At 44.3% G+C, this 23,609-nt stretch overlaps 1 long non-coding RNA gene and 1 pseudogene across 1 annotated transcript; both read right to left on the bottom strand.

The window, feature by feature from the left end:
- Window positions 1–1,273: 1,273 nt before the first annotated feature.
- LOC100987773 (filamin-binding LIM protein 1-like) lies at window positions 1,274–3,130 on the bottom strand (annotated as a pseudogene).
- A 4,766-nt stretch (window positions 3,131–7,896) lies between these two features.
- On the bottom strand, window positions 7,897–23,358 carry LOC117974909 (uncharacterized). The gene is made up of 3 exons (XR_004665083.3): window positions 23,243–23,358; window positions 13,361–13,499; window positions 7,897–10,735 (listed from the first exon to the last, which is right to left on the bottom strand). It is a non-coding gene; the product is annotated as an uncharacterized LOC117974909 (long non-coding RNA).
- Window positions 23,359–23,609: the final 251 nt, after the last annotated feature.

The raw sequence follows: 23,609 nt of genomic DNA, 5'->3' as shown, positions 1-23,609 counted from the left end.
GGGCTACAGGGCCCGAGTGGGTCTTGGGGTCATAACTTGGGGACTGAAGGGACATCTGTCCTGGAACCGTCCTGGAGAAGTGCTTGTGTGTGTTTGGGGGTGGGGTGGTGCATGGCCCCTGTCAAGGCTGCAGGAGGCACACTCGGCCCTGTGCCCAGCATGCAACAGGCTCTCACCCCATGCCTGCTGACTCACTACAGCACCCGGGAGGAGGTGCCAGAAGGCAGATTGGGGGCTGCTAACATCCCGGGGTATCTGTGGACCACCCTCTCCTCCTAGGCCTGGGCCCCAGCCCCACTTTAGCACCACACATTCCAGAGTGAGGAAGTCCAGGGCTGTGCCCCCAATGGGTCCCATTCTTGTACGTGTGCAAACCAAGGGGAGGTGTTTGCTATTACACGCCTCCCCTAAATCCAAAGAATGTTGATTCCCATCATTTCAACCTCAGCATTTTCTTTTCTTTTTTTCTTTTCTTTTTCTTTTTTTCTTTTTTAATTTTGAGATGGAGTTTCACTCTTATTGCCCAAGCTGGAGTGCAGTGGCACGATCTCGGCTCACTGCAACCTCTGCTTCCTGGGTTCAAGCCATTCTCCTGCCTCAGCCTCCCTAGTAGCTGGGATTACAGGCAGCTGCCACCATGACTGGCTAATTTTTTGTATTTTTAGTAGAGACAGAGTTTCACCATGTTGGCCAGGCTGGTCTCGAACTCCTGACCTCAGGTGATCCACCCGCCTCGGCCTCCCAAAGTGCTGGGATTATAGGCATTAGCCACCGCGCCCAGCCAACTTCAACATTTTCAAAAGCACTTTTAAAAAATTTTTGAGATGGAGTCTCACTCTGTCGCCCAGGCTGGAATGCAGTTGTGCAAGCTCAGCTCACTGCAACCTCTGCCTCCCACATTCAAGCAATTCTCCTGCCTCAGCCTCCCAAGTAGCTGGGACTACAAGCATGTGCCACCACGTCTGGCTAATTTTTGTATTTTTAGTAGAAACGGGGTTTCACCGTGTTGGCCAGGCTGGTCTTAAACTCCTGACCTCAAGTGATCCGCCCACCTCGGCCTCCCAAAGTGCTGGGATTACAGGCTTGAGCCACTGTGTTCAGCCTAAAAAGCACTTTTTAAGGGACTTTGGAGTTTTTCCTCAAACAGCTCAACCGTGCAAAGCCATGCTGGTCTCAGCACCCCGACCAGACAGCTACAGTCAGCACTAGGGGTCCAATTGTCCCCTGCAGACTCCCCCCAGCTTTCCCCTGGAAGTGGGGTGGGGCCAGCAAGGAATTCTGGGGGCGACGCTCATGGTCCAGGAACCTTCTGGTGCCCAGAGGGTAAAGGAGGAGTGGAAGTTCTGACGGCGCTCAGCCCCACTGTGTCCTGGAAAGGCTGGGCCGACTTGCAGGCTGGTCCCCATGGAGGCTCAGAAGGAAAGTGTGCAAGAGCAGGTCAGGAAGGGAAACCAAGTCAGGAAAGGGCCCCAGCCGGGACTAGTAGTCCGCTCACTGCCTGACACCCGGCGGGCACTCTCAGCAGCACCTCGCAGCACTCTGCTTCAGGTGGCACGCCTTGCAGAAGAGATGGTTGTTGAGCGGGTAGCAGCCTTGGTCCGTGGGCTCAATAGACAGGAGGATCCTGCAGTCCTCATACCTGTAGCAATTTTCATGGAAGTTTCTTCCAGTGCACTCGATTTTGAAGGCATCTTTCCCATCCCGAGGAATGATGGGATTCTCACAGATGCTGCAGACGGGGGCAAATTTCCTGTAGAAGTCGTCCAGGCAGTACACCTCCTTCTGGCTGCCCGGGGCAAAGCTCTCATCCCCGATGCACCGGGCGCAGGTCACACACGTGAAGCAGGTGGGGTGGAAGGCCTGGCCCGGGGCCCTGATGATGTGCTCCCAGACCACCTCGCCACACTCGCTGCACTTCTGCAGCGTGTCCTGGCAGCAGGGTTCGCAGAGGGGTCGCATATTCTTCTGATAGAAGCTCTGCCCAGCCAGCTGGCGGCGGCAGGTACGGCACGTGAAGAACTGGACATGGTACTGCCTCTTCATGGCCTCCACAGCCAGCTCCTGGGGGGACACAGTCTTATGGCAGAAGGCACGGATGTCTGTGGACGCCTCTCTCTCAACAGGCTCTGCTGGGGGAGGCGGCAGCTCTTTTTCCACGGGCCTGAGGGGATCCGGCCCAGGCTGGACTGAAGTTCTCTCCGCAGGGGCCTGTGGTGGGGGTGGGGACGGGGGCAGGTGCAGCTGCTCTAAGTCCGCAATAAGTGAGGCCCCCATTAGAGCAGGAGTCTCGTCTTCAGAAGGCAAGAGCACCGGCGGGGGCGGTGAAGCAGGTGGGAGGAGGTCCAGGTGGGGAAGCACGTCCTAACCATCCAGGACAGGAGGAGGGGGTGGACATCCCGGGCTGCCCGCGCCCCGGCGGCTCCGACCCCTGTGTATTTTATACTTACAGCATATCTCAATTCAGACACTAAATTTTCATCAGAAATACTTATCTCTGAAGACTTAGATTTTATAAAGTAAATTTACAGTTGAAAAGCAGATTCACATACCTACATTGTTCCAAAATACTTAAACGTTTTCCAGTAACTAAGTCAAACATCAGTTTTTAAGTTTAAATGTTAAAGATAAATAACATCGTCCAGGGAGAGTGGCTCATGCCTGTAATCTTAGCACTTTGAGAGGCCAAGGTGGGAGGATCACTTGAGGCCAGGAGTTCAAGACCAGCCTGAGCAACACAGCAAGACTCCATCCCTACAAAAAGAAAAAAGAAAAATTAGCCAGGCATGGTCGTGTGTGCTTTGTAATCCCAGCAACTTGGGAGGCTGAGGCGGGAGGATCACTCAAGCCCAGGAGATGGAGGCTGCAGTGAGCAATGAATGCACCACTGCACTCCAGCCTGGGCAACAGAGTGAGACCCTGTCTCAAAATAATAATAAAAATAAATTTAGTTCTTCACTGGCAGTAGCCACATTCCTCCTTCTCCTTCTTCTTCTTTTTTATACAGGGTCTCACTCCGTCACCCAGGTGGGAGTGCAGTGGCGTAATCACAGCTCACTGTGGCCTGGATCTTCTAGGCTCAGGTGATTCTGGCACCTCAGCCTCACGGGTAGCTGTGACTAGAGGCACGCATCACCATGCTCAGCTAATTTTTTGTACTTTTAGTAGAGACAGGATTTCGCCATGTTGCCCAGGCTGGTTTCAAACTCCCAGACTCAAGGGATCCACTCGCCTCAGCCTCCCAAAGTGCTAGGATTACAGGAGTGGGCCACTGTAGCCACATTTCAAGTGCTCATTTGCCACACATGGCTGGTGGCTACTGTATTTGTTGAATGATACATTTCTAGAGTAATATTAAGACTGAAAGTTCCCTGATTCATTTATAAACTTTGCAAACATTATTATAAAAGTCCTTCAAAGGATAAAAATATTTCATCCTTACCTTTCTTGGAAATAAATGACAAATAAATATGAGCAAATTAAATCAAGGAATATTTTCAAATAACTGTAGCCAAATATAATATATGTATACTATTTTATTTTATTTATTTATTTATTTTTTTGAGATAGAGTCTTGCTCTGTCACCCAGGCTAGAGCACAGTGGCATGATCTTGGCTCACTGCTTCCTGGGTTCAAGCGATTCTCACGCCTTAGCCTCCCAAGTAGCTGGGATTATAGGTGTCTGCCACCACGCCTGGCTAATTTTTGTATTTTTAGTAGAGACCCGGTTTTGCCATGTTGGCCAGGCTGGTTTCGAACTCCTGACCTCAGGTGATCCTCCCGCCCCTGCCTCCCAAAGTGCTGGGATTACAGGCATCAGCCACCTCACCCAGCCAAATAGAATATATTTAAGAAATGAACAAATGATCCTTCTTGAGTTTTCCTATTGGTATAAGATATCCCATTTACAATCAGCATAAAGAATAAAATACAAATAAATAAACTTAACAAAAATGTGCAAGATACTTATGAAGAAATGATAAAACTTTGCTAAAGGGCATAAAAGAAGATGAAAAGTGGAGAGGCACAGTCCAAGATCCTGGGAGGAAAGACTAAATATTGTTAAAGATGTGAAGCCTTCTAAAGTTAATCTATAAGTTTAAAGTAAGTCAAATCAAAATGCTAAAGAAAACATTCGTTGGTGGGTGGGTGGGACTAGTTAAACTAATCCGAATGTTTATCTAGAAGAATAAACAAATAAAGAACAGCCAAGAAAATAACGAAGAAAGAATAACTTGTGCTACCTGATATGAAACTGTAGTGATGAAAAACATTGTGGTACTGGAGCAAGAAAAGACAGATCCATGGAGGTAGACCCATGAATTTAGGAGAATTTGGTAAATAATGAAGATGATATTTCAACTTGATGGGGAAAATATTGATTATTTAATAAAAGTTATCCGTACATCGGATATCCTTTTGGAAAAAAAAGTAAAGTTGTCTCCTACTATACTCCTAAATAAATTCCAGATAGTTTAAGGATTTGGAAATAAAACAAAGAAACAAAAACTCAAAAGTCCTAGGAGATAGTAGTGGATTACATTTTAAAAGAATTTGGGGGCCAGGCGCAGTGACTGATGCCTGTAATCCCAGCACTTTGGGAGGCCAAGGCAGGTGGATCACGAGGTCAAGAGATAAAAACCATCCTGGCCAACAAGGTGAAACCTCATCTCTACTAAAAATACAAAAACTAGCTGGGTGTGGTGGCACGCGCCTATAGTCCCACCTACTCAGGAGAATCGCTTGAACCCAGGAGGCGGAGGTTGCAGTGAGCCGAGATTGCGCCACTGCACTCCAGCCTGGTGACACAGTGAGACTTGGTCTCAAAAAAAAAAAAAAGAAAAAAGAATTTGGGGATAGGGAGGTCTTTTGGTAATGTGGTGTTAAGCCATAAGTCATAGAGGAAGTGATTGGCAGGTTTGATTATTTCAGCACACACTACCGGTTACCAGTGAGATGTAAGTAAAAATCTACTGGGACCTTCTGGGAAAGAATTTCCTCCCTGATGAAAATAGTAGATCTGGGGGATGGCAAAAAAAATTCTTTGTCCTTATTCTCTCTTTTTTTTTGTCCTCATCCTTCCTAATCAGAGTATGAGGATATCATATTCAAAGGTGTGGCAGGCATTTTGTCTCACTGAGGGGAGGCACTGTCAACACACACTAAACGGCAAATCTGAAGGACATACAGAGACTGATGACATCTCTGAACCACCAGACCAATCCTGTGACCGCCTACTTCTGAATTTCAGGTTAACTAAACAGCTAATATTGTATGGTTTAAGGCCGTCACTTGGCTTTTTGTTTGCTCAGGCTGGTACAAATACATAAAAATACACTTTGGGAGGCTGAGGTGGGTGGATCACTTGAAATCAGGAGTTTGAGACCAGCCTGGCCAACATGAGGGAACCCCGTCTCTACTAAAAATACAAAAATTAGCTGGGCTTGGTGGCACACACCTGTAGTCCCAACTACTCGGGAGGCTGAGGCAGGAGAATAGCTTGAACCCAGGAGCCAGAGGTTCCAGTGAGCTGAGATCGTGCCACTGCACTCCAGCCTGGGTGACAGAATGAGACCCCATCTCAAAAGAAAACCCACCAAATATATAAAAATAAGAACTTTCTATGGCAAAAGATACAATGAACTAAGTGAGAAAAAACAATTTCAACATAGAAGTCAAGGTTAATAGCCTTGATATATAAAGGACTTTTACCAATCAATAAGGAAAGAAGAATGCTTTTATAAAATAAAATAGGCAAAACACATGAATAGGTAATTCATAAACTAAATTGGACAAATAAAGATATAAAAGCATGCTTCAACCTCACTGATAATCAAAGTCTTACAGATTGAAACCAAAATGAAATCTCATTTTCAGCCATCTTACTGGCAAAGATAAAAAAGAGTGATAATGGCCAATGTTGGAGATGGTGTGGAAAATCAGTTTATCTCATACATATTGGTGAAATGTAAATTGGTGCAATATTCTAGAGGACTATTTATTGATATGATCAAATTTTAAAAGATGTATCCTTTTTTTCTCAGCAATCTTCCTTCTAGGAATTTTTTTCTAAAGGAGTAATCAGATACATGACCAAGAGGCATACACGATGATGCTTAGTACAGTACTCCTCATAAGTGAAAAATTGAAAAAATAATAATTCCTTATAATAGTGAAAAATTGAAAAATTAGAATATGTTTCCAACAAGAGGTGATTGGTTAAAGAAATTATGGTCCATTTATTCAATGTAATAGAATTCAATGTAGCCATCAAGAAGGATGATGCATTCTTTTCGGCTCACTGCAGCCTCTGGCTCCTGGGTTCCAGTGATTCTCCTGCCTCGCCCTCCTGGGTAGCTATGATTACAGGTGCATGCCACCATGCCCAGCTAATTTTTGTATTTTTAGTAGAGACAGGGTTTCACCATGTTGGCCAGGTTGGTCTCAAACTCCTGACCTCAGGTGATCTGCCCACCTCGGCCTCTCAAAGTGCTGGGATTACAGGCATGAGCCACCGCGCCCGGCCCGATGATGCATTCTATGTATTGATGTGTGAAGATACTCATGATCTAGTGTTAAGAAGGAAAAAGCGTTTACCAAACACTATCCAACAACGTGTTAGGAGTCTGTCTATAGAAATGTATGTTTACACATACATAAAAACTTGAAGGATTTTAAAAATTAATAGTGACTATTTTTAGGAAGTGGGATTATGAGGGACTCTTTATTTCTCTGTATTGGTTAAATATTTTATATATCAGAAAAACAAATTTGATTCTGGTTTAGAAAATAAAATGTTTCCAGAAGAAAATGCAATGATGTGCAAAGAAACACAACGTACTGCCAAGTTAAAAAATAGGATATAAGTTAGTGATACAGTAGGATTATTTTCACCGTGAGGCTAATTTTATTGAAAATTATCCAGAAAGTTGTAGACCAAAATATTAATAGTAATTACCTCTTAGGGGGGATGTGGTGGGAATTTGAATCGTTTTTATTTTATTGGTCATACTTCAGTGTTTAAAAAAGGTTTTTAAAGATATTTGTATTGCTTCTACAAAAAAAGTTACTCATAGAAAACAAAAAAAAGGAAGCAAAGAGAAAGATAGTGAGGGAGGGGAGGAGGGAAGAAAGGAGGGAGGGAGGGAGGGAAAGAGGGAGAGAAGAAGGAAGGGAGGGAGGGAAGGAGGAAGGACAAATTAAGTCTAACTTGGACCAAGCCCTCTTGGAGGTTGGCTAGGCTCCTGAGACGCCTACAACATGTGTGTTGATTTGATGACATTAAGTACAAACCCGATATTTATTCAACTTTTCGGTCTTTTGTCCTGCCACAAAGGACTTGAGGGAACGCAAAACATATGATAAAACAGAACATTACAAATAAAAAAATTTCAGGATCAAGAGAAAACAGCGATGTACTAGAGAGACAAGAATTGGGAGGAAGCAGGGTCGTACACACTTAGGAAAGTTTAGCTGCAAGGTGAGCTCCCCTGAGATTCCACAGTCCTGGGAGTCCTCTGCTCAGCTGGTTGGAGACCTGTGTATCTGAGATTCTGTACAGGGTGAGTCCAGGAAGAGGATAATCTTGTAGACACATTGTGGGTGTCTGCCCAGCCCATAATGACTCCTTATCTCTTGCGTGGAAAAGGGAGCTTGCGGTCTAACAGTTAGCTGTGCTGGGTGAACCTCCTCCTAAGTTGAGCAAGTCAGAGTGTCACTCCTAGACATTCCAACCCGGGTCTGAGAGCTGGCCGCAGTCTGGCTGGCCACTTGGGGTGGCTACACAAAGCCAAGCGCACCTCTTAGTTGGGGCCTTAGAGCCCACATTCCATGAAGAAATAAAGAAACAAGGTTACAAAAACGATGGTATATTTTTAATGTTTATATTGAACAAATTAATGCTTTTAACACCGAAAAACACAGTGCCACAAAAATGTTCTGTTCACAAGATAATTACAGGATTTATTAAAAATACTAATTCATGGTGCACTACAGGCAGTGTGCTGCAGAGCCAAGGGGCTGTGCCAACCTCCTCCCCTCCCGCCACAGGCCCCCGAGGCTGGGGCGAGCAGGCTGAGGAAACTTAAGTGCAGCTGACAGCAGCCAAACGTGGGGTGTTGCTGCTTCTGAGGATTCCTGGGGAGTCCATCTTCCAGGGTTTGGTACCCGGTCCTTCTAAGCCGACTGCCCCTGCCCTGCAACATACCTGATATACTTCCAACGAGGTCCCTCCTTCACTAATTCCACTTGACGTGGATTTCTACCATGGCAAGCAAAAGAACTTTGCCTGAAAGAACCTGCAGTCATCCCAGATTCTTTTTTTATGGAGACGAAGTCTTGTTCTGTCGCCCAGGCTGGAATGCAGTGGTGCGATTTCGGCTCACTGAAACCTCCGCCTCCTGAGTTCAAGCGATTCTCCTGCCTCAGCCTCCTGAGTAGCTGGGATTACAGGCATGTGCCACCACGCCTGGCTAAGTTTTGTATTTTTGGTAGAGATGGGGTTTCACCATGTTGGCTAAGCTAGTCCTAACTCCTGACCTCAGGTGATCTGCCCGCCTCGGCCTCCCAAAGTGCTGGGATTACAGGTGTGAGCCACCGCGCCTGGCCCCAGATTCTTATTTTTCAGGGGAGGTCGGTTTTTCCCTTTGTGACCAATTCCCCTCCCAGGGAGAAAGACAATTTTCAGCTTCCGTGGTCCCAGACTGCAGTGAGTTCATGCATATTCTCCCCAGGTGGAGAAGGATTGTTTAAAAGATGCTGAGTGGCAGGGAGAAGAATGTCACCTAAACATCCCTCTGCCACAGAAGGAGAGGTTTGGCTGAGCCTCAAGGACATAGGTTCAGACAAGTGCAGTCCCGGCTGCCTTACCGTGAGATGGAGTCATCTTCCTGGAGCTGGAGGATGTCACGGAGCTTTGGGGTCCTCCTTCATCCTTCAAAGTGTCTCCTAGGGTGGGTTTGTCTTAACACTAGCTTCAGAGGTGAGGGAAAGAAGGTGAGATGAGGAATTTGTCCCCTAAGTGGTTTCTTGGCTGACTCTGGTCCCTGGAAAACTGGAACAGTAGTAGCTGGTTATGCTTATGATCTCATTTCTCTGTGGCTCCCAAGGTGCCTAGAGTGAGCCTTAAATAAAGTAGAATGCTGGCCGGGAGCAGTGGCTCACTCCTGTAATCCCAGCACTTTGGGAGGCCGAGGTGGTCGGATCACGAGGTCGGGAGATTGAGACCAGCCTGGCCAACGTGGTGAAACCCTGTCTCTACTAAAAATACAAAAATTAGCTGGGCGTGGTGGTGCGTGCTTGTAATCTCAGCTACTAAGGAGGCCGAGGCAGGAGAATCGCTTGAAACCAGGAGGTGGAGGTTGCAGTGAGCCAAAATCACGCCACTGCACTCCAGCCTGGAGACAGAGCAAGACTCCATCTCAAAAAATAAAAATAAAATAAATAAAGTAGATGCCCATTAAACCTTTTGTGGTCCCCCTTGCTGCCAGCAAGACAAGGCCTTTGCCTCTTTGCTCAGGCAGCTCCAGAGGATTGCTCTGGGGCCCTCTTATCCTCCCATTCCTGAATTCATTCATTTCGTCAACAAATACTTCCTGAGCACCTATTTTGTGCTAGGCTCAGTGTAGGTGCTGGGACTACAGGGGTGATAAATAAGATGGACATGACCCTTTCTTTCTTGGAACTTATATCTTTCTATCCACTTTTCACCCCTTCCCCCAAAATATATATCAAATAAAAACACAGAAACTTAAGAGAGAATTTCTCCTGCCACATGACAGAATACCAAGCACATCGTTTCAGAGAGAGAGAAAGAGAGAAAAGGAGAGAGAAACTAGAAAGAAAACTCCCAGCTGTATGGGAGTCTCCCAGAACAAGGGTCCCATTTTTGTTACTCCTTGTTCAAAAATCTCATGTCCCCCACTCAGTGCACACACACACATACATATAATACATATGTTACTTGCACCGTTTACATTCATAACATGTACAGCTGGAGAGCAGCGAAGTCTGCCTCCCACATTTTACAGAACGGATTGGCAGCTGGGACTGAAGGCGATAGAAATAAGCTATTGATCAAGGGTTAAGAAAGTACTGCCACTGGGATCCTGTGATGCTTGCAAGCTGAGGGCAGCAGTAAAGTGCTACACAAATGCAATAACATTTATAACCCGAGGGCAAGTGCTTTGTACATGAAAATAAAAAGCTGATCCTCTGTCTAATTCTTTCCCCCTCCTTGGGCTGGGCTGGCCTTTGACAAGTGCATGAACAGGAGCCTAAGAGGGGTCACCTGGATGGGCTGATTTCTGACTCTCTGGGCTAGTGACTGGATCTGTTTTTCCCATGTTGGTGCCTTCTGGTGGTCTGGGGAGTTACCTGCACATTTAAAGCTTCTCTGGGAGAAGCAGGGAAGCAGCCACGTTCCACCACCCTGAGAAACCACTTAATGCCTTGGCCCCATGGGTCTTGCTTGGTTTGCTTTGCGGACGTTGTCTGCTCCTCTTGGGAGCTGAACTTTTCACTTGTATGGATGCTGGAAATCACTCTTTAGAGCTTCCTTCTGTGACATTTGTAAAGAGGAGAAATCCTATTTTTGGGAGAAATAGAAAAGAGAGACAATTCTGGAGGTACAACAAAACAGTAAATGGACCATGATGACTGGACCCGAGTAAGCCAGCTTTTTCCTCCAAAAGTCACCAGATCAGTGCTTCCTGACACGTGCCCCCAGAAACACCGGTCCTGTAAGAGACACCATTAAAATGGGTCAAAATAAATTGAGACTCAAAATAAATTGAGAAAAAGCTTCCTCTTGGAGATTCCTATTGCATCTTTGCAATTTAAAGGCTCTGAGAAGCCCTGCAGTAAAGGAGTTTAACTTTGCTTAATAGTATCTCCCAGATTTACTTGACTGCCAAACTATCCCCGCCCTTAAAACTTCTTTCATCCTTTCTCTTTTTATTACCTAATGCCTATTAACAACATACTTTAGGAAAGCACTTACAGAAGGATTTGATATTTTGCCTGCCATGTACTGTATGCCTTCATGTGCCTTCAAGACACTTTGCACGAATTATTTCTACCCACCAAAATAGCTCTGCCAATATTATTATCCTATTCTCATTTCACATCCTATCCCATCCTATTTCCTAGATAAGACATATGAGGCTAAGAGTGGATAAGTCACCTGTCCAAGGCCCCTCAACTAAGTAGTAACTTAGTGAAGATTCTTTTTTTTTTTTTTTTTTTTGAGATGGAGTCTCGCTCTGTTGCCCAGTCTGGAGTGCACTGGCATGATCTTGGCTCATTGCAACCTCCACCTCCCATGTTCAAGCAATTCTCCTGCCTCAGCCTCCCAAGCAGCTGGGATTACAGGCATCCACCACCATGCCCAGCTACTTTTTTTGTATTTTTAGTAGAGTGGGGTTTCACCATGTTGGCCAGGCTGGTCTCAAACTCCTGATCTTAAGTGATCTGCCCGCCTCGGCCTCCCAAAGTGCTGGGATTATAGACATGAGCCACCGAGCCTGATCAAACTTAGCGAAGATTCTAACCCAGGCCTTTCCAACTCCAAAACTCACATTTTCCATCATACCACACATCTTGTTATATAGGATGAAGACTGACTTCTTTTTTTGCCAAAGAGAAAATGAGTTGCTCTTCTTTGGAGACATTTGTCTCAGGATCCATCCATTCTCCTCAAGGCCTTGCCTGGTTCATCTCAACCTAGTGCTACCCCACACTTCCTTCCTTGTGGCTCATGGGAATTCCCATTAGAAAGCAGAAGCTGAATCTAAGTAGCTGTGGGCAGGCATCCCAGTTTTGCCATGTACTATTTATGTGACCTTAGGCAATTTACTTAACCCCTCGGTGCCTCAGTTTTCTTATCTATAAAATTTTAAATATGTACAAAACAACTGGCCCAGAATGCTTAGTAAATGGCAGTTGTTATTTTTACCGTTAATAATTAACAATAAGCCATCATGAGAAAAAAAATTATTAGGAAAATGTTAGGGATTCCTACTTCAAATCAACTATCCTGGTGTGATAAGATACAGATATTTTAAGATGAAAAAATGGAAGCCTGTTAAGTCAGTGACTTTTTCAAGTGCACAAGTAGCTAATAGCAGAACTGGGACCTGGATTCCCAGAGCACGGAAATTTAAGACACCCTGATGTGTCAAAAAGCTAAATGCACCTGAGAAAACAGAGAAACTTAAATTTATAGCTTTGGGAGCTATTTCCATGAAATCCAATCAGCAATGAAGATCCAATTTCCCTGAAATTATATGTTTGGTAAAATAAAAAATAAAAACTTTAATGGAAAATATTAGATCTGAACACAACTTCATTTGTTTTCTTTTTTTTTTTTTTTTTTTTTGAGACAGAGTTTCGCTCTTATTGCCCAGGCTGGAGTGCAATGGCACAATCTCGGCTCACCGCAACCTCTGCCTCCCAGGTTCAAGCGATTCTCCTGCCTCAGCTTCCCGAGTAGCTGGGACTACAGGCATGCGCCACTACGCCTGGCTAATTTTGTATTTTTTAGTAGAGACGGGGTTTCTCATGTTGGTCAGGCTGGTCTCGAACTCCCGATTGCAGGTGATCCACCCGCCTCGGCCTCCCAAAGTGCTGGGATTACAGGCATGAGCCACCATGTCCAGCCCACCTTCATTTCAAGAGTTCATTTTTAAAAACTGGAAACAGGGCCCACTTGTATTGGCTACTGTCATATTTTATTTGTTTGATTTTTCTGGTTATTCATAATTACTCAGGACAAAACACGTTTCTTTAAAACAACATTTTCGTAAATTGAATTAGGTTCCAATAACATGTGAACATAAAATTTCTGTGTTAATGTTGTCATACTCTCCGTTGGTTTTGCTCTGTGATCTTTTTGGTTTTGCCTAAGCTGCTGAGGCGAGGACACTCCAGTATGAAATGAGCTGTCTTTAGGCACAGTTAGTCACAAAGCTTAGGTCTGAGCATTTCCACTTGAAATGAATCCGTTCCCATCAACCCACTGACGTTTATCAAAGGAAATATAATATTCATCCAGATTGGAATTGGAATGAGTTTTTCTTTTCTATTAGATGAACAGTGACAACTCAATGTACTTGGAAAAATAATGTTTATACTTATGCTAATTGAGGAACTAGTATTAAAATAAAGTGTTTGTGGCTCTGAAACTCATAATACCTGTACCTTCAGGGAGTCAAAACTCCCCAAGTGGCTATTGGAATATGCTTCTTGTTTTTAAATTCTGACTCTCACTAGGTTAGAACATAATGTTTCAGGTCCCTTCTTCTCTGTGTCATCTCCATATCCACCAATGCAATTCTTAGCCCGAAGCCCCCAACCTACTATTACCTCTAGTTTTGTCCACCAACCCAGATGCTGAGATGGCTGAAGTAGTGTCATTTTAAATTTAATACATTCCTCTTTCTTTCACTCACAGCATCCATTTTCAGTAAACTTGGTCATCTGCAACTTCCATCTCATCAGTTCTCTGTAAGCAAGGAGAGGGAAATGAACGGTATGGCATGTCCATTTTACAGGCAGGAACAATGTGGACTGTACCCCTCCCATCTCATCAACATTATACTGCTGAAGAAATGTGGGGTTTTTTTTGCATAATGAAGTGTAAAACACAAATTATCAACCTCTGTTTAGTGCTAGGATACTAAGTCTTTCATCAAAGAAGGATACAGCTACAGAAATGATGCTTTTTGTCTTAAGGTTTTGAATTCTGAGAACCTTGAAGACATTAAAAAAATTTTTTTTATTTTTTTACTTTTTTGAGACAGAGTCGCTCTCTGCCGCCCAGGCTGGAATACAGTGGTGCAATCTCAGCTCACTGCAATGTCCGACTCCTGGGTTCAAGTGATTCTCCTGCCTCAGCCTCCCGTGTAGCTGGGATTACAGGCACATGCCACCATGCCCAGCTAATATTTTGTATTTTTAGTAGAGATGGGGTTTCGCCATGTTGGCCAGGTTGGTCTCGAACTCCTAGTCTCAATTGATCTGCCCACCTCGGCCTTTCAAAGTGTTGGGATTACAGGCGTGACCCACCGCGCCCGGCCCATTTACTATTTAAATTGTTCTCCTAACATTGCCGCTTACGAGGAAATAAAATCCTATTTTAGAGAGAAAGAAAATGGGGCTAAAAAGAAAGTAATTGGCTGGACTTAAAATGAGAGAATAAAATCTAAGCCCTCTGCTTCTCCATTCCCACTGCTTTGGGGTGCGGTTCTCCATGTGTTCTAGCTTGAATGCTCACAGCTGGTTGGCTTAACACAAATGGGTGTCAGGTTCATTCAAAGAGCACGACCTCAGTATGTAAATTATTCAGCAATGAGGTTGATGTGACTATTTATAGGTCATAAATCAGTTATAAACTCAGAAATGTGAGAACAGTTCCCTAAATAGGCAATTGTTACCTATCCAGGGCTTAATTTAAATATGCAGGGCTGAAGCTGGGCATAATTTCCTATCTGACACCCTTTACATTGGGCTTGGGAGAAGTGGATAGGAAAGGTGCATTAATTATAGCAAGACATCAGGGCTGAGTCCAGGTATGCCAAAATAGATTTGTATCTTGGGCAAGCTCCAAACAGTTGCTAATGGCTGCCTGATGCACTGTGTTGAGAAGGATTCTGAGGTCAAGTTTAGGCCCTGGGAAACCCACAGATTAGCCATCCCCGGTTTGCTTAGTTCCTATCCTTTACCCATCAGCAAGAGAAGTTTCATGAAAGTAAGAACACTGGGTCACATTTTTTCACCATAATTGTCCTCCTGGATTGTGTATGCTGATAGATCTCCTGCAACCAATCAAGGAATGAGAAACTAAATCGCCTCCTTTCAAAGATGAGAAGCCATTTACAGGATTGAGACAGTCAAAAAGAAATGAGAGAGACCCAAAGGTCCAGCTGTAACAAATCAGGTTACTGGCTGGATTTGGGGGAACTCCCTGTTGCCATCATCCAAAGGGGGAGACTCCTCTGTCAGGTCTCGGTTCCGAGACCCAGTCTGCCCCATTCTTTTCCCCTTCGGTACTGTAGTATCTCTTTCTCTCATTCAGTATTCAGGTTGACTCAAATGCGCACTTACATCTTATCGCAGTGTGAGGGAATGCCGGGCCTAAAGATACACATTTGAGGTCATTCATAAGCTATAAGGTGCTCCAGTCACTTGGCCTTGGGTAAAGCCCTAAACGAGTCCTCCTCCTTTAGTGCACAGGCCTTTCAAGACTCTGACCTCTGGGATTATGATTCCTGTGGCTGCAGTTTCTCTCGTTCCTCTCTATAGACCCACATCAAACAAGCAATCACTCTTAGACCTTACTCTGGTCTCTAAAAAAAAAAATCAGGTCATGTCCTGTTTGGATGCTAGGCATACTCCTGTGGCTTTCTGTTCAGAACCGAGCTATCTTCACAGCTTTTTGGTTCATCACCCTGCCTGCTGCCCCCAGATACCCTGCTTTCTCTCATTCTGTAGGCTTTCCCACAGACATACCCTCCTTGCTGGTGTGAGTCCTGGGGCTCTGTGGCAGCATCCCTTAGCTATTCTGATGCAGCGCCCTTGCTGTGCAAAATTTCCTTTTTTTTTTCCCTAAAATAATTCTTGAGATGTCCATAACTTCTTTTCTCTCATCCCTTGGGGCATCATACTATATGGAAAATGATTTACTTCTATTGAGAGCTTACGTGCCAGACTCACCCAAACCTTTACACATGTTATTTTGCTTAATCCAAACAACAATCCTATTATTCTCCCCATTTGACAAATGAGAAGACTGAGGCACTTGAAGTAAATTGTCCAAGATCATATATCAAGTGGCAAATGGTGATATAACTTTTGCATTGGCAATCTGATTCCAATTTATCATTTTGCAATATCTCAATTTGATAATTCAAAATCACATTTGCATATCAAAGGCAATTACTATCTTGTCTGGGAAATCTCCACTGTGTTCTTTCAGATTCATGATGCCCCTTTCTATCCCCATGCCCCAATGATAAAACACGTTTATTACAGAGTTCTCTAAACTTCGAAAACACCTCTGTATAGGTGTGTTAACTTTGGGAAAATTTACGAAAATGTACAACTTGTGATTTGTTCACTTCTCTTTATGAATGTTATACTTCAATTAAAGAGTTTATGTAAAAGATACTGTCAGATCCCTGAGTATCTCACCACCTGCACTCAGTTTTAGGACTGCAATGCAATTTGCCAGTGCTTTGGGGAAAGGTGAATTTTGGGATAACACCTAGTCATATTTAAATGTTTATGACTGGACAAACTGCTAGCTGGGCATGCTACGTCTGACCCCATGTGCTTTATGTAATACAGAGGTTGTAAAAAACTTATTAGAACATTATTTCAATGAGGGGAGAACCTTATGTTATTGTAAGAAACGTGTGCCCTAACTGATTTCACTTGGAAGACAGAAGGTTTTATATACTACAGTTTAAAGCTGCTTTCACTTGGTTGGAATTTGGGATGTAATATATTTCAAACAGGGTTTCACTCATATGGGTATACTAATTAGTTTTTCAGGTTTCCAGGTTTCAATGCTCACAGAAAAGAAATAATAAAAATAAAATACGTAATTTTGCAATGTAATACAAATTACCAATGAACCAAAGTAATATTTATCAAGCACCTATGACACACATTATCTCATTTAACCTCCATAACAACTCTATAAAGTAATATGATTATTTCTGCATTTTGCACATAAGGAAACTGCAGCTTACAATAGCACATCACTTGTCCAAGGTCAACCCGGGACTGTTTGATTCCAGTTTTACTAATTCCTCAAGAATAAGCCCTGCTAACTTCCCGTTAACTGCTTGGACCCTCCAAACAATCCAGTGAGGCTGAGTGCAGTGGCTCACGCCTGTAATCCCAGCACTTTGGGAGGCCGAGGTGGGCAGATCACCTAAGGTCAGGAGTTCCAGACCAGCCTGGCCAACATGGTGAAACCCTGTCTCTACTAAAAACACAAAAAATTAGCCAGGCATGGTGGCGGGCGGCTGTAGTCTCAGCTACTAGGGAGTCTGAGGCAGGAGAATCGCTTGAGCCTGGGTGGAAGAGGTTGCAGTGAGCCGAGATTGCGCCATTGTACTCCAACCTGGGCAACAAGAGCGAAACTCCGTGTCAAAAAAACAAAAACAAAACAATCCAGTTGATTAAGTATTATTATTTTCCCCATTTTGGGGGAGGAAATAGGTCCAGAAAGATAAAGTGTTTAGTTGGATATTTGCAGAACCCAGACTCACTCGCAGTTTCTCAGCCTCCAAATCTGGTAACACCTTACACTAGATAACACCATTGCTCAGGCCCACAATGTAATTTATTTATGTTGATAATAGATATCAAAGACTAGACATTGAAGGTGGAAATAACAAGATGATAAAATTCTTTCAAATCCCTGGTCTTGGAAGAATATCCCTGTGATACATTTAGCAGTTCAGCAGCTTTAAGGCAGACATTTCTACAGCTCTAATTGCAGCCATTTTAGTTCCTAACAAACAGGTCCAGCCCAGGCCCCCAATCTGCATCAGTTACTTCTGGAAAAGGAATCAGGATCTGCTTCTTGGAGGGTAGAGTCACACACATACAAATGCACACGTGAATCTCTCCATGGCGTTTAGTCTAGTTCTGTGGTTCTCAACCATCCCCTCCCAACAAACCCAACCCCAGTGCAGTTTTACACTCCTCCCACTGGACTCCACCCTCACCCTGTACACACCGGATATTTGGCAATGCCTGGAGATACTTTTGGTTGTCACAACTGTTGGGGAGCTGCTACTGGCCTCTAGAGGCCAAGGATGCTGCTAAAAGTCCTACAATGCCCCCTACAACAAAAAAATTATGTGGCCCAAAATGTCAATAGTGCTGAGGTTGAGGAGCCTTGGTCTAGTGAATGCTGTTAAACACACACACAACTGAAATTACTTAGGATTGAATTGACCTTGGAGATTATGGCAAAGTAATGAAATTGAAGGTATTCTCTAGAGTGGACTGTTTATCTACCAATATACATTTACAACTTATATCTGACCCATTTCCAATTATGATTTTGGCCTACCACAAACGCACACACAAGACAGTTACAGTGAAGATTTTTCAAAAAGATCAGAAACCATCGAGACAGTGGGGAGAAAGAAAGTACATTCAACTTCTGCTAGTCACTGGGGATTTTCTGTCATAATTCTTTAAAAATCACATTGATATGTCTTCTCTACTTATTTAAGCACTTTGTTGGTACAAGCCAGGTTTTCATTTATTCCAGCCCAATAAGAATTAGAAAAAGAAGACTTGATGAATTCTAATATTTACCTTCCTGCCTCAGTGAAGAAATAGAACTCCTAGGTTTTCAGACAGAGTTCAAATCTTCTTTGGGCTGACCTTTTAAGAGATAATGAGGTTACTTTTCAGCCTGGAGCAGAAAACAGGACAGTGGTTGAGTGAAGTGGGAAGGGGGGCCGGGTTGGATGAGAAAGCCATCAATTAGTCCTTTCCAGGGGGGGTTTCATTGCTTTATTTGAAATACTGTCAAGTTGCAGAACATCAGAGACAATCATATACATGTACAAAAATACCTTAATATCCACGGGTGTGGTTATGTGCTGTGCTAGTATAAAACTGTAAAATAAGAAAAATTCATTCTCTATTATAGTATATAAGGACTCTTTATAATAATATGTAATGCCTATTATCTTTTTCCTATATTTACAGTGTATCTGCATTAGACTAATAGTGCAAATAGGAAGGAAGCTATTTTACTATTTTGAGTGGCATTTTACATTGTCCCATAGAACCCCAATATTAATATTAATTAAATCCTTTTTTTTTTTTTTGGAGATGGAGTCTCGCTCTGTTGCCCAGGCTGTAGTGCAGTGGCGCGATCTCAGCTCACTGCAACTTCTGCCTCCTGGGTTCCAGCGATTTTCTTGCCTCAGCCTCCCAAGTAGTTGGGACCACAGGTGCCTGCTGCTACACCCGACTAATTTTTTGTATTTTAGTAGAGATGGGGTTTCACCACGTTGCCCAGGCTGGTCTTGAACTCCCAAGCTCAGGCAATTTGCCCGCCTCAGCCTCCAAGTGCTAGGATTACAGGCGTGAGCCACCGCGCCCGGCCTAATTAAATACTTTTTATTGAACAAAAGTTATTTAGATTCCTACTTCATATCTCGCACCAAAAAAAATTTTAAAGATAAATGTAGCAAAGTAAATGGAAAAAATAGAAACCATAAAAATACAAGAAGAAAATTGTAAGTAGTTTTCTAATCTTGGAGTTTGGATAACTTCTTGAAGCATAGAACAGGAGGCAGGAATATGTAAGAAAATACTAATTTGAGTACTTTTACAAAAATTTAAAACTGCACATTTGATATTTAATAACATTCAAGATTTGAGTTTTAACCTTTGTTCAGCAGTTTTTGTTTCTTCGTTTTGAGACAGGGTCTCGTTCTGTTGTCCAGGCTGGAGTGCAGTGGTCCAATTGTGGCTCACTGCATTAGCCTTTAACACTTTGGTTCAAGTGATCCTTCCACCTCAGCTCCCCACTAGTAGCCTTGGATGGGGTCTTGCTATGTTGCCCAGACTGGTGTTGAATTCCTGACCTCAGGTGATCTTCCTGCCTCTGTCTCCCAAAGTACTAGGATTATAGGCCTGAGCCACTGTGCCTGGACTGCTCAACAGGGTTTTGATGGCAATTAAATGGGTTGGAAGGGTAACTAGGTGGCAGGAGAGCAAATTTTAAGTTATTGTGCACCTGCTATGATTATGTCATTCATGTCTAAAAGTTGAATGTCTCAAAGCAGCTTTTGATAGTAAACTTTCAATTTCTAGCTTATTTCTGGAATTTCCGCTAACATACTAATTGTTATCTTTTTTTCCTTTAACACTTAAGCCATTTAGCCCTTACAACAATCTCACAAGGTATTATCTTTATGTTTAAGGAACACCAGGGTTCAGAAAGCCTAGGTATTTTGTATAAGGCCACAGAGCTAGTGTGTGCCCACAGAGTGCCTGTGTCAAGCACACAGAGATGCTGAGAGCTTGAGAAAGACCCACCAAAGCTTATAATGCCAACCTCACAATCTTCAATCAACACGAGAGTCCCTGAATCCCACATGCACATCTGCACCATCAAAATACTGGGATGCCACCTGTTCACCTTCTTGAGTTATGTTAACTAAGAAAATGAATTTAAGGGCACAGTGAAAATGCATTATACAGTTCTATGTGCCAGGACTGTGCTAAGCACGTTACATGAATTATTTTATTCAGTCTTCTCGAGAGCCCTACTTAGTAGGGTTTTTGTTGTTTTTGAGACAGGGCCTCACTCTGTCACCCAGCTGGAGTGCAGTGGAGCAATCTTAGCTTACTGCAGCCTCAACCCCTTGGGCTCAAGTGATCCTCCCACATCAGTCTCCAGAGTAACAGGGACTACAGGTGCATGGCACCATGCCCAGCTAATTTTTGCACATTTTGTAGAGATAGGGTTTCACCATGTTGACCAGGCTGGTCTTGAACACCTGAGCTCAAGGGATCCGCCAGCCTCGGTCTCCCGAAGTGCTGGGATTACAGGCATGCAACACCTTGCCCGGGGCTGGAAGTAGGTATTCTAAGCTGCAATTTACAAGATAGGAAAACTGAGGCTGTTAACAGAGATTAAGCAACCTGCCCCAAAGTGCCTTAGTTGAAGGAGCAATACTTCCAGAGTATTTTTTTTCCATTAAGTTTGGTAGTTACAGGAGTGTTAGACACTCTTATATTCAGCTAAAAATATTTTAATTAAATATCTAGACAATGACTTTGCATAACATTGATTTTTGGTTGCTACCACACATCTTAATAACCAAGCACCCTTTGGTACAAGTTCAGTGGCTAGTCCACCTTAAGTCTTTTTTTATAGCAGGGATTGGTAAATGACAGCCCGTGGGCCCCATCCAGCTCACTGCCTGGTTTTGTGAAGTCCCCAAACTGGGAATGTGGTGCTTTTTAAAAAAATTTTTTTAATGACTGAAAAAAATCAAAAGAATATTTCAAGACATGTGAAAAGTACATTAAATCCAAATGTCAAGGCCTATAAATACAAATTTTATTAGAACATAGCCAGACTCATTCATTTACATGTTGTCGTATAGATGCTTTTGGGTTATAACAGCATAGAGTGGAGAAGTTGTGACAGGGACTGTATGGGGTGCAAAATCTACGATATTTACTATCTGGGCTTTTACAGAAAAAGTTTGCTAACCCCAGTTCTATAGCATGATACAATTTGAGGTTCTGGATTTTTTTCTATGAAATTCCAAAAAAAATTTTACCTTCTTTTTCCAGAAAGAACACCAAAGCAGTCTTCCTATGAAAAAAGGTTGATAGCCTGGGATGATTTGAAATCACACCATTAGGTTATAGTTCCAGTAACTGGCCAGTGGGTCCAGCTTGAAAGACCCCCTCCCTCATTTAAAATACATGACAGTTAGCTCTAGATGGTAAAGCTGGGTCTTACTACCCAACCTGTCCTCCCGTTATTCATCTTGACTGCGTTATGGGTTTAGTTTCACAACATTATGAGTTCATCTAGGCTTCTTGAATCATTTATAGGAATTTTCATTTTCACTCTCAAACTCTTACACTTTCGCTGCTGTGAATTTTTTTTAACATAAAGCTCAGACTACTAAATGGCCTACACATGTACCATAAAGTCCATATTTTATTTTTTAAGAAATCAGAATTTTTAAAAATTGCTTTTTCTTGAGGAACTAAACTTAATTTTGCAGGTCACGAAAGTAAAAAAATACCTTCATATCCAATGATCTCAAAGCACCTCTTGTGAAAATACATAACAAGGTAATAGAAATATTATTTAATGGAAAAGATGTGACTAGTAAAGTCCAAGGCTATTTCTGGTTCTGCGAATGACTCACTTTGACTTTGGGCAAATCATCTCACCACTGTTGCTCTTTATCTGCAAAAACTGGACTTCATGCCTATGGGAGTTGCATGGCTAATCAATGCCTGGAAAATGCGTAGTGGCAGATGCTACAAAAGTGCTGAGCTTTAAAAACAAAACCCCCCCACCCCCCCCATTTGTATTCAGTTGAGGTTGGGGTTTATTGTTATTCAACATTCGAAGGCCAACACTATGTTAAGTCCAGAGTGTTGCACAGAACAGATAATATCACTGTCCAGTAGGGATTTTTTTTTAATCTAAGATTTTTTACTTTAAAAAAATTTATTGTGGTTGGGGGTTTAGAATCCGGTAATACATCCATACAAAAACGTTAAGCTTCAAGTTGAAAACTATCGATTCGAAAATCTAAATAAACCCCCTCCAAAAAAAAAAAAAAAAAAAGGCCCTCCCCCGCCCCGCCAAGAAATCTCTCAAAACAAGAATTCTTCTGATGTTTTTCTCCTCCCTGCAGTTCTCCATGTTACAGTCCTTGGAGGTAGAATAGGCATAAAATACTTTCACTAATAAAATATGACAAACCGCCGGATTATACGTGGCCGATTCCCAGTGATTGCCCTGCTACACAAAGCAGAAAAGTAAATGCCATCATCCCCCTTAGAACAAAAGAACTTAGGAATAAAAAACATGGAGGGGGGGGAAGAAAGCAGCAATAAATAAAGGTGAGCGAAGGCCCCCGTCCGCCGCCCCTCCCGGGAGCGAGTGCTGGACTAAGTACTGCTAATAAAGTGGTTCAAGGGTAGTTATTTGGAAAGGGGGCGGGGTGGCGAGGGGAGGGAGCGGGCGAGCGGCGGCCGGGGATTGCATGTTGCATTCGACTTGAGGTTGCATCTTTCTCCTGTTGCCTGGACCACGCTCCCCCATTGCAGTGCTTCCCCATCACTTCTCCTCGCTCCTGCCCCTCACGGCTTCCCCCCCCCACTTCAAACTGCTGTTGCACTGGAGGGAGTTGGGGCCGCTCTGGAGCCCCTTTGCAGCTCCCGCCGGCGGGAGGGGGGAGTTGGGCTCGGGCCGCGGAGTTGGGGGGGCCGCCGCGGGCTCCGGCCTCGCCTCGGCTGCGGCTGCACGGGAGCCGAGCTGCGGCGCTGCACGGGCCCGGGATTGCGGCGGCCCCAGAGTTTGGCTGCCTTCGCCGCCGCTCGGTGCTCGGCCCCATCACTACCACCACCACCGCCGCCGCCGCCGCCGCCGCCGCCGCCGCCGCCGCTGCACTGGAGTTTGGCTGCCGCTGCCCTACTTCACTCTAGTTTAGTTTCACTCACTTTACATCCGGGTTTTTTCCCTAGGCAATGGGCGCCGCAGCACACCCCGTTCCTTAGGCAAAGTGAAATAAATTCGCCGCACCGACACGTCAAGTAGTCCGCCCGCCCGAGCGCCGCCGCGGGCCCCCGTCGCCCCCCCCCGCCGCCGCCCCACCGCCCCCGGTGGGGGGACCCGAGCGTCCCGGGAGCCGCTGGCCGAGGCGCGGGGGCCCGGGCCGGCCGCCGTACCACTCCGCCCGGCGGCCCCCTCCCTCCCCGCCGCGGCCCGCTCTCCCCCGGCGCCTCCTCTCCCCTCGCCCTCGTCCCCGCTTTCCCAGCCCCAGTCCCTCTCGCCCGGCTCTCGGGAGCGGCGGGGGCGCGCACGGCG

The sequence above is a fragment of the Pan paniscus genome, chromosome 9 (genome assembly GCF_029289425.2).
Source record: "Pan paniscus chromosome 9, NHGRI_mPanPan1-v2.0_pri, whole genome shotgun sequence".
NCBI lineage: Eukaryota > Metazoa > Chordata > Mammalia > Primates > Hominidae > Pan > Pan paniscus.
This window is presented reverse-complemented; position numbering and strand designations above follow the sequence as displayed.